This window comes from Mytilus galloprovincialis, chromosome 3 (genome assembly GCF_965363235.1).
Source record: "Mytilus galloprovincialis chromosome 3, xbMytGall1.hap1.1, whole genome shotgun sequence".
Taxonomy (NCBI): Eukaryota; Metazoa; Mollusca; class Bivalvia; order Mytilida; family Mytilidae; genus Mytilus; species Mytilus galloprovincialis.
In genome coordinates, this window is record NC_134840.1 from 100,958,104 (window position 1) to 100,974,538 (window position 16,435).

General features: G+C 32.3%; 1 long non-coding RNA gene across 1 annotated transcript; it reads right to left on the minus strand.

Annotated features, from left to right (window-relative positions):
- Window positions 1-886: 886 nt before the first annotated feature.
- On the minus strand, window positions 887-15,592 carry LOC143066670 (uncharacterized). Its single transcript, XR_012975730.1, has 3 exons — window positions 15,481-15,592; window positions 10,707-11,055; window positions 887-1,198 (listed from the first exon to the last, which is right to left on the minus strand). It is a non-coding gene; the product is annotated as an uncharacterized LOC143066670 (long non-coding RNA).
- Between the last annotated feature and the right edge of the window lie 843 nt (window positions 15,593-16,435).

Here is a 16,435-nt window from a genome sequence, read left to right on the forward strand (position 1 = left end):
CATGTACTTAATAACAATGAAAATTACGATACTTATTAATATCAAATTGTTTTAGTTTTTTTAGATAATTAATTGTATTATCTAGCTATGTCGGTATTTCTACTAAATCAAACTGAAAACCAAATACATAGTTTAAGTTTAGTTGACCCAAACTAAAATCTTATAAATGAACTGGGTGAAAAATTATCTTTACCATCACAACACGAATAGAACAGAAAAAAGAATTACAACTACAAACGATAAGACATTTTGCAATAACAAATATAACATCAAAACTAAATACATGAATTTTGGATAGCAAAATACCTTGAAACATCTTATTGCAATGGAATTCACACTCAGCAAAACAGTCACAATCGGGAAAGGTCACGTTCGGTACTTAAAAGATCAGACGACGTAATGACAAACAACAATCTAAGACGTGGTAAAAATGTCCTTAGTTAGTTTGGACAGAGACACAACGTATGGATCAACCAACTCGTTATGGTGTCATTTTCAATCTTTCCTCCTCATAACTTTGTTGGAGCAGTTTCTGTGTTAGGAGCACACTCCTGTATATGTAGTTCGTATAGTGTGAACATGCACGAGCATAACCTTTCAACTGAGACATAATAATAAATTATAAATATGAGGTCAAGGCTAGATGAACCCTGGAAGACAGACATGTACATTGATCCTTGATAAGTCAAGAGGTCCAGTTGAAATGAAAATGTCCAGTCTGACATGTACATCTCCAATTTTTCTTCATATCGTAGATGACTTTTTGCTTATAATATTTATAATATCAACCTGAACCAAAACTTTGACTATGATAACTGTTCCATGTTATTAGGCCAATATCATTAAAACTCTATTTTTCTATGATGTTTTAAGGCCATTAGTTCGATCTCGGATTCTAGTAATTAAGCTGCAAAAGTCTTATCCCCAAGATGTGACTTACAGCCATAAAAATTAAGATGTATACATACACAAGTTATATCAGTCCATGCCGTGTTGAGAAAAGTAGAATCTATTTTGCCATCATTCGAATGAGCCAGGTCATTCCTGTAGTATTTAATCCTTGCTTAATCTGCAGCTGGTGTTGTTTCCATCGCAGAAGGTAAACGGTCAAATCCAACACAAGGAGGGGTCATTTGAGTCAGGTTCCTCAGTAAAAGTACCATCAAAGTCATATCAAACGTTTTAGAATCTGGAACATCTGGAAAATAAAACAGACCTTAAAAGTCACACCAAAAGTTTGTAATCTGATCATCTACAAACTACATTAGATATGGTACTGTTACATAACTGTCCTAGGTGTGTGGGAGTGTAGCAGTTACTTACAAAAATGTTAAGCTAACCATAAGATAGAAGGAGCCAGTTATATTTTGATTGTAAGTGTCTGGAATTGATTCAGAGTTATCATAATTTTAGAGTATGTTTCAATAGCTTGCAAGACAAGAGAGATATCAAATATTCTAATTAAGTTAATATAAGCATTTGAAAATGTTACTTGCTTTACAGAGTCAAAATTGTCATGAAATCAAAGAAAAAACATATCAACCCACTTTTATAAGTTATCAATGTAATTTATTGACTAATCTTAATGACTTGCAATTTTCATATACCGCAATATTGAATTTATGTCCTGTTTATTTTTATATGACGTTTGTTCTAATGAAACTGAATAGCGATTACAAACGTTTATATCTAGAGTATTGATTTTTATTTTTTTAGATACATTACACCTTTTTTACATATATAATTGAGCTGTTGGGAGTGGTTAAAACTAAACGTTTTGAAAAGAATCTCCCATTTTGGAATACTAATATCTGCACAGTTTTTGTAAAAATAAAGGCCACAGTAGTATACCGCTGTTCGAATTTCATAAATCGATAGAGAAAAAAAACAAATCCGGGCCACAAACCAAAACCGAAGGAAACGTTATAAGAGAACTACGACACAACAGAAACACAACACCAAAATGTATCACACACACAGAAACGAACTATAATGTAACAATGGTCATTTTCCTGACTTGGTAAATGGCGAATAGCAAAAAGCATATTGCATAGCAAAAACATATTGCACAACAAAAAGCATATTGCGCAGCAAAAAGCATATTGCACGGTTATTTTTAGAACATCTAAAAACCGATATACTTTGTGACGTCATGGAATGAATTTCAGGATATTGCTAAACGATCTTAAGTGTTTTGAAACAAATAATATATGTGATTGATTATTTGACGAAAAATTCGTCAAATACATAAGATGACAAACAAACAAAAAAAAGCAATTGAAATAACAACTAATATTTTGTTAATGTCAAGGAGACATTATGATATCTATAAAATTTCAACAAAATAAAATTACGATTTTGATACAAATATGGTTGGAAATTAATAATATAACAAATATAGCCTTTGTATGAGGTCAATACAGGATATATCGACCAAAAGAGGTATATTGACATCGGACTTCTTCCTCATTCAATATACTTCTTTTAGGTCAGTATATCCTTGTATCGACCTCATACAAAGGCTATATTTGTATAATAAAGCAAGATACACATTAAAATGTGCATTACCTATACAGCTATAACACAGTTGTTGAAGACAGTCCGTTGGTCTTTGATATTGAAAAGCATCAATGGCAATCGGGCAAGTGGGCTTGACAAATGAGAAGAAACCGTGTAGCTGGTAAATATCGTCATCAAATAACAAAAACTCCAATAACGAGTCGTCTACGATTTCAAATATGTAACATATATGGCCATGGCGTTAACAGTTTATTTTCGATTAATGAGTTTGAATGTCCCTATAGTATCTTTCGCCCCTATTTTTATAGGTAGATCTTGTCTTGCAAAATGTTTTTGCTACTTCCAGGTTGCAATAGAAAACACTACTTGAAAGAAATGCAGCACAAACACACGCATTAATAGTTATTATTAAAAGTACAAGGCTTATAATTTAATACGCCAGACGCGTGTTTCGTCTACATAAGACTCGTCGATGACGTTCACATGGCTCAGATCAAAATAGTTAGAAAGCCAGAAAAGTACAAAGTTAAAGAGCATTTATAACCTTAATTTCCAAAAAGCTGTGCCAAATACGGCTACGGTTATCTGTGCCTGGGATAAGGAAAATCCTTTGAATTTCGAATAATTCATACTTTTGCAAACAGTAAATTTATAAAAATGACCATATAAAAAGTAAAATCTCAAAAATACTGAACTCTGAGGAAAATTCAAAACGGAAAATCCCTAATCAAATGACAAATTCAAAAGCTCAAACGCATCAAACGAATGGATAACAACTGTCATATTCCTGAATTGGTACAGGCGTTTTCTTACGTAGTTAATGGTGGATTGAACCTGGTTTTATAGCTAGCTAAACCTCTCACTTGTATGAAAGTCGCATCAAATTCCATTATATTGTGACAAATCTGGACTTATTATTGTTATTATTTAACGTATTATTTATTGTATATGACATATATTTATTTGAATATTGCCGGGTGGTCAACCTCTCGAGAGTGCACAAACACTGATAAATGCATTGACATTCATACTCATGATTTAAACTATTTGTATTTTGCAAGCGATAAGGGTCAGTTTTATATGTATATCTTGGTAATGTTTACCTATGTAATACTTTGATTATCCCGTCATATAGTGGTTTATTTTGACAAATATCGTCGTGAGATTCAACTTGTTTACATCTGCCATGACACCGTTCTGTACTTTCACTTTGCGATCTCATATTATTATTTGTTTAAGTTAACACTTTATCAATGCAGATAAATTGCGTATTTATTATGTTTGTGCCTCCCTTTTCATTAACATTGTCTTTATTTATGATAGAACCGGGTTTTCATTGATCTCATTTAAGCATTATATCTAATGCGTAAGGTTATGTAAATTACACCCAAGTTCATACGCCGTATCGAGAAAGGAATTTACTGTCCGTTTAAAAATAGCATTATGTAGAAATGTCCTTTTGGTTTTATTTGCTTTTAAATATAATTCGGACAAGAAGGACAAAATGAGGACAACTCAATAACGAGTCTTTATTTAATAATAACGAAATCTGATTGTCTTCTTGAACATTTCAAGCCAAAAGACGTAAGAAACGTTGCTTTTGATTGGACGATTAGATGTTTACTCTAACGTCATAGTAAGTACCAAAACACATAAATAGCAGCCTGTAGAACAACATGTCATTCTGAATCAATCTCTTGAACCGTCAACTACCTTTTATATTGACCACCCGATTTATTGCTTTATCTGTTGAATGATGAATGTGTATTTGATGTTTATTATATTGAAAGAAGAAGTCAAAATACTGTTGAAATAAATATCATTGTTATGTTTATTACAAATCTGTTTCTTCACACTGCCGTCGATTCCACTCCTCCTGAATGATGGTTAAACAGTTTATAGTAACCCTAGGTTTGTTACAGTTTGGTGTCAGAAGTGGGATGACAAAAATAATTGTCATCCAGTGATCGAATACCTCGGCTGTGATTTTTAAGTTTGAATAGAATATTAAATTTTCAACGATTTTAGTAAACTAGTAATAATTTTCAATGTCTGACGAATCTGATTCAGAAATCGAGTTTAATATGGATAAAAGTGAAACGGTCGAGAAAAATAATGAAGACTCTGCATTAAATACAATGATAAAACAAGGTCAAGGTGATATTGAAAGCGAATTCAATGACAACGTACGAGACAATATGGTTAGACAGAGAAATACAGTTGAGACGGAACGGAATTTTGAAGGTGAACAAGGTGTTTCGTATTTTGAAAATAATAGCGTTCATGAACGAAAATGGGGAAATGCACCACGATTTTGCCGTGAACAGTTGTCGATTGCTGGACATCCTGCTACAATTCGTCCAGATGCTTATAGTGGATCAGATGGTTGGGAAGAATATTTTTCGCATTTTCAAGATTGTGCAGAACTCGGTAGATGGAGTATGGAAGATAGAGTATTGACACTTGCTACAAGTTTAAAGGGCCCTGCACGAACTTTTTATATGAGTCTTCCTACACATGAACGCCGACCTTATAGTATTCTTGTCCGACGCTTAGAAGAAAGATTCGGAAGTGCCCGTCAACAAAACAGATGGTTATCGCGTTTTGAATTGAGAACAAGAAATTCCGGTGAAACAGTTGCTGCTCTCGGTGATGACCTCCGCCAGATGGTACAAAAAGCTTATTGTAATTTGGATTCATTGGCACAAGAAGTGTTGGCGCTCAATCAGTTATACAAGTCGATTCCTATAGAAATGAAATGTCGATGTGTAGATCGAGAATGTAAAACGGTCGCTGACGCTGTGGATATAATTGAAAGATATTAGGCTCTTTTAGGGGAGTCAAGTCAAAAGAAAACTAGTGTCCGCTCAGTTTCTTATGAAAATTGTAGTGAAAATGAATTAGATATGGAATGGCAAAATAATGGTGACCAAAATGTCAGATTAATTTCCGAACAGCCAAATAATGACAGTACCATTCAAATGCTTTTAAGTAGAATGGATAAGTTAGAAAATCAGATTCGGAATACGAACAACCGATCCAACTTTAGAGTTTGCCACAAAAATTACCGAAATGGGGGCAATACCCAGAATCAAAGGACCTGCTTCATTTGTGACTCGCCTGATCATTTTTATAGACAATGTTCTATGAATAATGGTTATGAATTTAGGGAGAATAAACCCCTGAATTCACAGAATTTTAGAAATGTCAGACCAAATACAACTATGGAAACGGTTCAGTGAGACAACCGTCCGTTTATTCAATAGGTCGGGAATTGACGGTTACAGAAGTCGTATTTTATGTTAATTAAATGATTTTAAAGATGTTGGAAATGAAATTCAGACTGCAATTATAAATAGCAGAATAAATCAAATAGGGGGTCAAGAAAAATAACAGATAATGAATTTTATATGCATGGTTGATCATGGTTCCGTTTATGGACAAACATAAGAGAACTTTGGCAAAATATGTTTTATGAAAATAATGTGATTATTTATGATAATACCTTGATAAAAGTTTAGAACAAGATTCATTATTTAAATTTGTGCAGTACCAGTAAATTACGGAATATTGAAGTGACAAAGAAAGCAGGAAAAGTATTTCACATAGATAGACTCGCAGAATATAATGGAAACGATATCACAAAATTTAAAGTGATAAAAGAAAGTGTCTCATAATCTAGCAAGCAGTAAAGTTAAAACCAAAGAAGAGGACAAGACGCCATTCAAAATTTATTGTGCTTGTGTGTTTAAATGTGTATCACTCGTTATTTTTTATTTTTTTTATGAATAAGATTATTCATGTGTTGAGATATATGAAGAAGTATTGGTGCAGTGTTCTTCTTCTTTCGTTAATCAGCAACGGAAAAATACCATCACGCTGATGCTGTGTCATCAAGTGCAGGTGCTGTACAATTTGTGATCAACAAAACCGAAAAGTAAATAAATATATACAAGTTTAAAATTGTGGTCTGTGCAGGATAAAAACAAGGATGATCTTTACAGCATTACTGTGACTCTGGTCTCAGGATGGAAGTGTGACCAGAGGTTTTCCTTGAAAGAGTCCGAGTCGGTGTCAGTTGCAATGTTTCCTGGTAGATGGTTCCAGTCTCGGATTGTTGTGAATGCATCCAGTTGTTATGTGATGGTGCAGTGTTGTGAATGCATCCAGTTGTTATGTGATGGTGCAGTGTTGTGAATGCATCCAGTTGTTATGTGATATTTCTAGAAACGTAGCCCAGATTTGCCTATAGGGACTGATCACCCCAGAGTTGGTTGAAAAGAGGGGGTTTTCTAGAAAATTTGGTGGAATATTGTGATATTTCCAAGGTAGTTAATAATTATAGTTGCAGCGTCAACAGAAATTATTATTTGATGTTAAAGTGATACTGTGTTTTTGTAGATAAGTGGAAGAAATTCGTGAATGGCTCTAGTGTTTCTCTATGGTATTTAAAATGTGTCCGATGTCTTATCAGAAATTGCTATGAGTGTAATAGTGAAAATTATCTACAGATGACAGAAAGATGATTTCTCTGAAGACACAGAAGTGTGGATGATATAATTAAACAGTGTGAATATATTCCATTGAAGATTGAAGAGCACAGAGACTATAAGTGAAGAATAAAAGTACTGGTATACTGTTACCCCCAGAAAATACAGGAGTATTTTAAGACTTGGGTGGGGGAAATTGTGACAAATCTGGACTTATTATTGTTATTATTTAACGTATTATTTATTGTATATGACATATATTTATTTGAATATTGCCGGGTGGTCAACCTCTCGAGAGTGCACAAACACTGATAAATGCATTGACATTCATACTCATGATTTAAACTATTTGTACTTTGCAAGCGATAAGGGTCAGTTTTATATGTATATCTTGGTAATGTTTACCTATGTAATACTTTGATTATCCCGTCATATAGTGGTTTATTTTGACAAATATCGTCGTGAGATTCAACTTGTTTACATCTGCCATGACACCGTTCTGTACTTTCACTTTGCGATCTCATATTATTATTTGTTTAAGTTAACACTTTATCAATGCAGATAAATTGCGTATTTATTATGTTTGTGCCTCCCTTTTCATTAACATTGTCTTTATTTATGATAGAACCGGGTTTTCATTGATCTCATTTAAGCATTATATCTAATGCGTAAGGTTATGTAAATTACACCCAAGTTCATACGCCGTATCGAGAAAGGAATTTACTGTCCGTTTAAAAATAGCATTATGTAGAAATGTCCTTTTGGTTTTATTTGCTTTTAAATATAATTCGGACAAGAAGGACAAAATGAGGACAACTCAATAACGAGTCTTTATTTAATAATAACGAAATCTGATTGTCTTCTTGAACATTTCAAGCCAAAAGACGTAAGAAACGTTGCTTTTGATTGGACGATTAGATGTTTACTCTAACGTCATAGTAAGTACCAAAACACATAAATAGCAGCCTGTAGAACAACATGTCATTCTGAATCAATCTCTTGAACCGTCAACTACCTTTTATATTGACCACCCGATTTATTGCTTTATCTGTTGAATGATGAATGTGTATTTGATGTTTATTATATTGAAAGAAGAAGTCAAAATACTGTTGAAATAAATATCATTGTTATGTTTATTACAAATCTGTTTCTTCACACTGCCGTCGATTCCACTCCTCCTGAATGATGGTTAAACAGTTTATAGTAACCCTAGGTTTGTTACAATATTGACAACGACGTGTAAACAAAACAAACAGATATAATAGGTAAAAATGTCAAATATACAGCAGTCTACATTGTTTTATAATCTTAGTCACTAAAAAAAAAAACAACAAATATGTAACAAAGAAGCACAAAATGGAATAGATTTGCCACAGTACAATAACATAATGACTGGATGTATAAGTACAGAGCTACGTCATATATGTAACGAAGAAACAAAAAAAGACAATATAGACAAAGCACAAAGCAAAAAACGAAATACAAGCAACAAGCAAAGTTTTACAATAGCACAATAACTGGATGTATAAGCACATGCCACATAGATACGAGTATATCACAAACAAAAATGACAGGACGTACAAGTACAACAAACACCTTAATCACAACAAAAACAAACAAATGTTTAACAAAGAAGCACAAAAAGGCAAATGTCAATCCAAGCAACCTTAACTATCGCTTTCCCATTTTTGAATTGTATCTATGTATTCCAAATCCTTCCATAAACGACTGAAAGTCTTTAAGCACTGGGACCAAATGGCTATACCAACATTGACTCTAACGTAGAATCGTGCGTTTGATGTCAGAATGTAAACGTCACACAGGTAGAGATATAAAATAATTTTGTCGTTCAAAGTATGAAAATATTATAGTCTTAAGTTCTTTAGGCATATCCTTAGCAGAATGTAAATTAGAAGTTTACCTTGCCTTCTCCTCGCTTGTCTATATCAGTCTATGGAAGAAGCGAATCGATTAAAAACGTTTCTTATATCACATAGCGATATTGTCTAATATCAATTGTAAATATGCAGACATTCCATGCGGAAAATGTTGTTTTAGGTAACGAAAATTTAAGAAAATACTAACTTTAAAACTTATTGTTTAAATATAAACAATAATTGTGTTTTTCTTATATCCATAAATAAACAAATGCTATTAATTCTTATATCAAGGCGATACTTTTAAATTATCATAGCAGTGTTTTTTTTATATCAATTTTAGTACTTATTAGTATTAATATGATACTGCTGTACCAATATTTTGACAATTTTACCTATTATATCTGTTTTGTTCACGCATCGTTGTAAATATAACATAATTTGATGAGACTGTCATACACGTGAGAGGTTTAGCGATATAAAACCAGGTTCAATCCACCATTTTCAAATTTGAAAATGCCAGTACCAAGTCAGAAATATGACAGTTGTTATCCATTCGTTTGGTGTGTTTTATAATTTGATTTTGTCATTTAATAAGGGACTTTCTGTTTTGAATTTTCATCGGAGTTCAGTATTTTTTTTTATTTTACTTCTTAGTAGTATTGTATGTAAAAGGCAGTTTTAAGACCATTGCTTAAATTCAAATTGATTTTGGTAACATCTTTCAAATATTTTAATTGGTTTTGGAAGTAAAACTAATCAAATAAAGGTTTTATAAACCATGTCGTTATTAAATAGCTAAGTATCGAAATTATTGTTCACATATATAACATCTAGCAAATTTCATAATGAACGCATCGAAATAATATATATCCGATATTCTCCCAACGCACACATGGAAGACATTTATATAAGTAACAATGAAACTAACTTGTGACAAAGATAAATCATACTGTCCTCGTTCAAATTGATTCGACAAAATCTGACCTGTTCTTTTGAATCTCGTTTTTTATACAAATTAGACCGTTGGTTTTCCCTAGTAATTTTTGGGTCCTATATAGCGTGGTGTTCGCTGTGAACCAAGGCTCCGTGTTTAAGGCCGTACTTTGATCTATAAATAAAGGCAACAGTAGTATACCGCTGTTCAAAACTCATAAATCCATGGACAAAAAACAAAATCGGGGTAACAAACTAAAACCGAGGGAAACGCATTAAATATAAGAGGAGAACAACGACATAACACCGAAACGTAACACACACAGAAACGGACCAAGCATCAGACAAAACACCACGAGAATAACAAATATAACATGAAAACCAAATACATGAATTTGGGATAGACAAGTACCGTGCCACGTCTTATCTCAATATCTCAAAAATAAGAAAAACACAAACGACTCAACGTTAAAATGCAACACACACATAAACGAACAATAATATAACAATGGTTATATTATAATAGTTTACTTTAAACAAATTATTACTTTGATGAAAACTTGAAAAAAAGGAAGATGGGGTATGATTGCCAATGAGACAACTCTCCACAAGAGACCACATGACGAAGAAATTAATAACTATAGGTCACACTACGGCCTTCAACAATGAGAATAATTTTTTTTCTGAAAGTTTGTAATTTGTATGTAGAGACCTTAAACTCTGACCTATTGACTCTAAATCAACAGAACCTTCATTTAATACTAGAAATTGGATAAAATTTGCACTTTTTGCACTAGGAAATCTTTGGATATTAAAAGCATATACAGCTGTTGTTTTCTGTATTCCTACCGGGAAATTTAGAAAAGGATATATCTGCACTCACCAGGAAATCTTGGAAACAGAAGGTTCTACTGTGATTGGTTGATTCTATGTTTATTTTTTAAGTCAAGCAATCTGTTATATTCTTGCTTCATTGTTGCATCTAAACATGCTGGAGCAAATTCACTATCAAAGAAGGTTCTAGCGGCACGTGGAGAAATTCCTGTTAATAACAAACTCAGTCGAATGTAGTTTTCTTCCTCTACGGAAAGAGACGCCATAGTAACGTCTCCCTATTCCTTAGCAATTAAAGACAGGATTCTACCAAGCAGAAGCCATTATAAATGCTGGCATCAATCTTGGTTATTGTCCCTCTTCTGAAGAAAAACCCACGATGGCATCTGGTATATGTACTGAAAATTAAGACATATATGAATTAAAATTACAGTAATTGATATGAATATCTTTACAGGATGCCTCTTGGGATAACTCTTATGAAGATTTTTTTTTACTTTTATCAAACTATGTGCCTTTTTCAAATTGTTTATCTATTGATGTGTCAGGCTAAAAAGCTTGCTATGGACAATTTTTTTTTGGCTCATTGTCCATGTCAATACGTATAGTTGCTAACATCTTTTTCTGTTGGTGAATATTCGTTACATAAGCAAACTTACCACTGCTCCTTATTCTAAAAAACTGTAAACTATGCAAAAATTTATAGACCACGATTGAGTCAATGACTGAGATGGTTGGGCAAAATAATCTCCATGGAAATTAGATAGTTTTCCCGTATGAATGGTTTTACACTAGTAATTTTTGGTCCCTTTATAGCTTGCTGTTCGGTGTGAGCCACGGCTTTGTGTTGAAGACCGTACTTTGATCTATAATGGTTTACTTTTATAAATTGTGACTTGGATGGAGAGTTGTATAGTTGATGTTTGATGTGTTTGAGCTTTTGATTTTGCCATTTGATTAGGGACTTTCCGTTTTGAATTTTTCTCGGAGTTCGGAGTCTTTGACTTTTTTTTCAAGCTATTTGAAATATGACATATTATCTATAAAAAAAACTAGTTGCTGTACATAAAATCTGTTGACTTTGATGCAAGTGATAATCAAGGAAAGATCGTGATGAAAACACCATCAAAATATAATAAAATTAAGCTAACAAAACAGTTTTTGTCATATTTGGATAGAATAAAGGAGAGGTATGTTCACCATTAAAAGTATGTTTATAAAACATGTAGATCAAATATGACCCTGTCAGCACAAGTTACTGATTTAAAGAATTTGAAACATCCTCTTAGTTTTGTATCATGTCAGTTTGTGGACTATGTCACATTCCTGTTACTATTTCCGGCTGCCGAATTCTGAAAGGAGGAGCAATTTGAATTAATCAATGAAATCCCCACCCTTCAAAAAAAAAAAAAATGGATTTCAAAAAATATTTTGATTCTTTTTAATAATTTCGTAAATTCTTATTTCTAGATAAACAGAAAACAGATTGAAATGAGATTGGCAATACATTTTAAGTAAGACTTATATAGATTTATTTCATTTTAAATAAAAGATCTTTTATTTAAAATGAATAAATATTGATAACTATTTACACCACTGAGTCGATGTCACTGCTGGTGGACGTTTCGTCCCCGAGGGTATCACCAGCTCAGTAGTCAATACTTCGGTGTTGACATGAATATCAATAATGTGGTCATTTTATAAATTACCTGTTTACAAAACTTTGAATTTTTCGAAAAACTAAGGATTTTCTTATCCCAGGCATAGATTACCTTCGCACAACTTTTTTGAATTTTGGATCCTCAATGCTCTTCAACTTTGTTCTTGTTTGGCTTTATAAATATTTTTATATGAGCGTCACTGATAGTCTTATGTAGACGAAACGCGCGTCTGGCGTACTAAATTATAATCCTGGTACCTTTGATAACTATTTTATAGTAATTAAGATATCTTATATATTAAATTAGATATATTATATATTGAATAAGATATCTTATATATTAACTATTTATTAAATAAGATATCTTAATTATCAAATAAGATATATTAATTATTAAAAAAGATATCTTAATTATTAAATAAGATATCTTATTTATTAATTATTGAATAAGATATCGTAATTGTTAAATTTTTCTCTCTTGGAACCTGAAATAAAACAATTACTGTCTTTTGTTTCGGTAAATATGTGGTTCAATTGACGTTGGAAAAACCTAGTGACATTCACTTCGGCTGTTGGCCTCAGTAAATATCAGTTTTTCAAAAGTCAATAAAACCACACGTTTACCTCATCAAAAGACAGTAATTGTATAATATTTCATATATTAAATAAGAATCTATAAAACAATAAACAATGAAGATTTCTAACAAACTAAATGTGATAAGCTTTTTTTCGTTTGAATCTTTTTATATTAAAATCAGGATTACCTAGAACAAAACGACAAAAATAGTATCCCTGTTTTCTTATTAGGATTTTCTTTGTTGGTAGTAAACTGTTATTTTTATATTGCAATTTTCCTGCTAGAAGCATATTAAACAAATTTCATTCATATTGATAGGGAGCAAGGAATTGCTATGTTTTCTTTCGTTTATCGTGAAATGATCATTTACATCCGTAAAGCTTAAGTGCACATTAATTATTTTGACATTATGCGGATGATTAGGGTTGGAATCTCCACAGGTATCATCAGTTGTAATCAAATCAAATAGACCGTTGTTAAACAATTTTAAATTTTGTTTATTATATGGGTGCATGCGAATTAAAATCAAAGATAATTTTCTAATTTTATTGTGAAATTGTATATTAATTGTACATAACAGTTGCGGAACAGAAGTCATTTTAATTGATCTATTGTTGTCTAGTAGGTGTAGAAGGACACCTATTGTTTTATTGTACTCCATTGAAGGTGTGCCTACACTGGCAGAATCTATAATACAGATACAAATTAGCAATCTTGATCTGAATTGCTATTGATTTTATGATTGGTCAATCTTTTTTCCAACATAAAGGGATACTTAATTTCAATTCGTAAACAGAAAGGAAGATATCTTATTTAGTTTATAAGATATCTTATTAAGTTCATAAGATATCTTTATAAGAAACTACATAAAAGATATCTTATATAGTTTCTTATAAAGATATCTTATAAACTTTATAAGATATCTTTTAAACTAAATAAGATATCTTATAAACTAAATGAGAGATATTATATGTTAAATAAGATTAACTTTGTAAGATATCTTGAAAGTGAATAAATATAAAAACGGCTTGCCATAGAGATGTGGCAAATATTACGCTTATCCATCTGCATTCTCAATATTATTGACTTATCATTTATCATGTTAATTTATCTTAAACTGACGTTATCCCCAACTTATATATAAACAAGTTGGCCTTGGGTGCCAAGTGGTCTAAGTAACCGCACTACAGTATCACTAGGCTAAGCGACTTCCTCTCCCCCTTGGCGGATTTAGATAGAATTTTGGAGACACAAGTTAATGCTTTCTATTTATCGCAGTCGTAACTTGTTGCATCCAATCAAAAGCACCTTATGATGATCACGTGTGAATGTAGAAAATGTAAATAAACAATTGCCGCGTACAGATGGTGCAACAAATCTTTACCCGCAAAACGTAGAATGATATTTGGTGACAATTTAAAGTTCTTAATTATCTAATTGTAGTTCCTGAGTATGTTTCTCGCGCAAATGTTGGATTGTCAACATATATATATTTTCAGTTCCTGTTTCACGAAATTTGTAATTTCTAGACGCAACCATTTTTGCACCTCTACATTGAAGAGAGTTCAAGTACTGTCATTGGTCAAGAATAATGATGTCGGAATGGCGTGAATTTTATTTACCGGTAGATGACAAATGTTGGCTCAATCTGTCAAGGGTGGAGAGGATATGGGACTAGATCGTAACCCTTGGCTAGCGAAATGCACTAGCCTTTTAAGACTGAGGTTGTGCGCTCGACTCCAACCTTAATTGACTTGGTTGATAGTTTTTCTACCGAAGGTCGATGGTTTTAACGGGCACATCTGCGTCCTCTAGCAATAAACACTGACCGCCATGAAATAGCAAAAAAGTGCTGAAAGTGTCGTTGAGCATCAATTAATCAAACAATACAATCTCTAGGAACGTCAATGAGTACTCAAATACTCGATTATCAGTGAGAAGTACTCAGTATCGATTACCAAAATACTGTAAACCAACTTGTTTTCACGAATTCTTTTTTTTCACATTTAGTCCTTTTTCAACCCATTTCACTACGATTTAATTTCGCGATTTTCAAATTTACCTGATTTTTTTCAATAAGGAAAGATCCAAACTCTACATATTCGCGACAACTTATATTCGCGTTGTTTCAATGATTAAAGCGAAAGCGGCAAAAATAAAACGGCATTGCTTAGAAAGAAAAATAAACCAGACAAACAATAGCATGCAAAACACAACATAGAAAACTAAAGACTAAGCAACATGAACCCCACTAAAACTGGGGATGATCTCAGGTGCTCCAGAAGTATAAGCAGATCTTACTCGACACGTGTCACCCGTCGTTGTTCATGTTGATACGAACCCAGTAATAAGTGTAAAAAAAATGTGTTTGAGTTTTTGATTTTGTCATTTGATTACGAACTTTCCGTTTTGAATTTTCCCCGGTGTTCGGTATTTTTGTTATTTTACTTTATAGACTTAAAGTCGTCAATATTGAGATTCCACAACACTCGTTTGTTAATAAACATTTTAGTTGCAATTAGTGTGGTTTTTATTGAAGGTATTAGTATATGTATATATAAAGTGAAAGTAAAATCAATCACTTACTGATTGATAACTGTTGATGTTAGTTTCCTGTATTTCCGTAAGATTTAATTGGCATTGTGGTGTCGTATCGAAGCATTTGTACCAATGTTATGACCATTTTGTTTGCCTCCATTTTCCTAAAGTAGTTTTACCTGTGACCTAGATATCGTATTGCACGAACCAATATGTCAATTTACAGGTATGATTTTTAAAAAACAAAGTAATCCAAATTCTTTCTCTGGTCTATTAAGTTTTTAAAGTCGATAAATTCTACTAACTCCACTGTATAATATTTGAGAAGTTATTTTGTAAACTAATTAAACAGTGTAAAGCTTCGTTTGATATCTGGGACATCATCATTACAGAATTAAGATTGAATACATTAAAATCATATATTTCATTGAGACAAGGCAAAACAAAGAGGAAAAAAATTTAAACAAAACAAAAAACACAAAAAACAAAAAACAAAAGGCACAAACCCAAAATCGGATGGAAAATTTGTCGAATTTTTCATTACCGAGCTGCATGAGTTTTAACAGATTGTTTATGTTGTGCCTTGACGGAGGTAAAAAGTGAGGCATATGTATGCTTTTGTTAAACGTTATAATATTGTAGATTATAATAAGCAAAACATATAAACTTACAAATATATCATGTATATATGCATGTGACAGTTAACTAAATGTATTACAAACTGATATGAGCGTCACTGATGAGTCTTGTGTAGACGAAACGCGCGTCTGGCGTACTAAATTATTATCCTGGTACCTTTGATAACTATTGTCAATCTTTTCGGGTTGAAATTTCTTTAGTGACTTCAGAAGATTATGTACAAAATGGAATTATTTACTTTTTTATTTATCAAATTATTTATTAAATGTGATTGATGAGAGGACGGTACAGACTAAATAAGGATTTAAATGAATAAGTTTTATGAAATTCCAGCACTGTCCCAGCACTTTTTTCATACCTACTT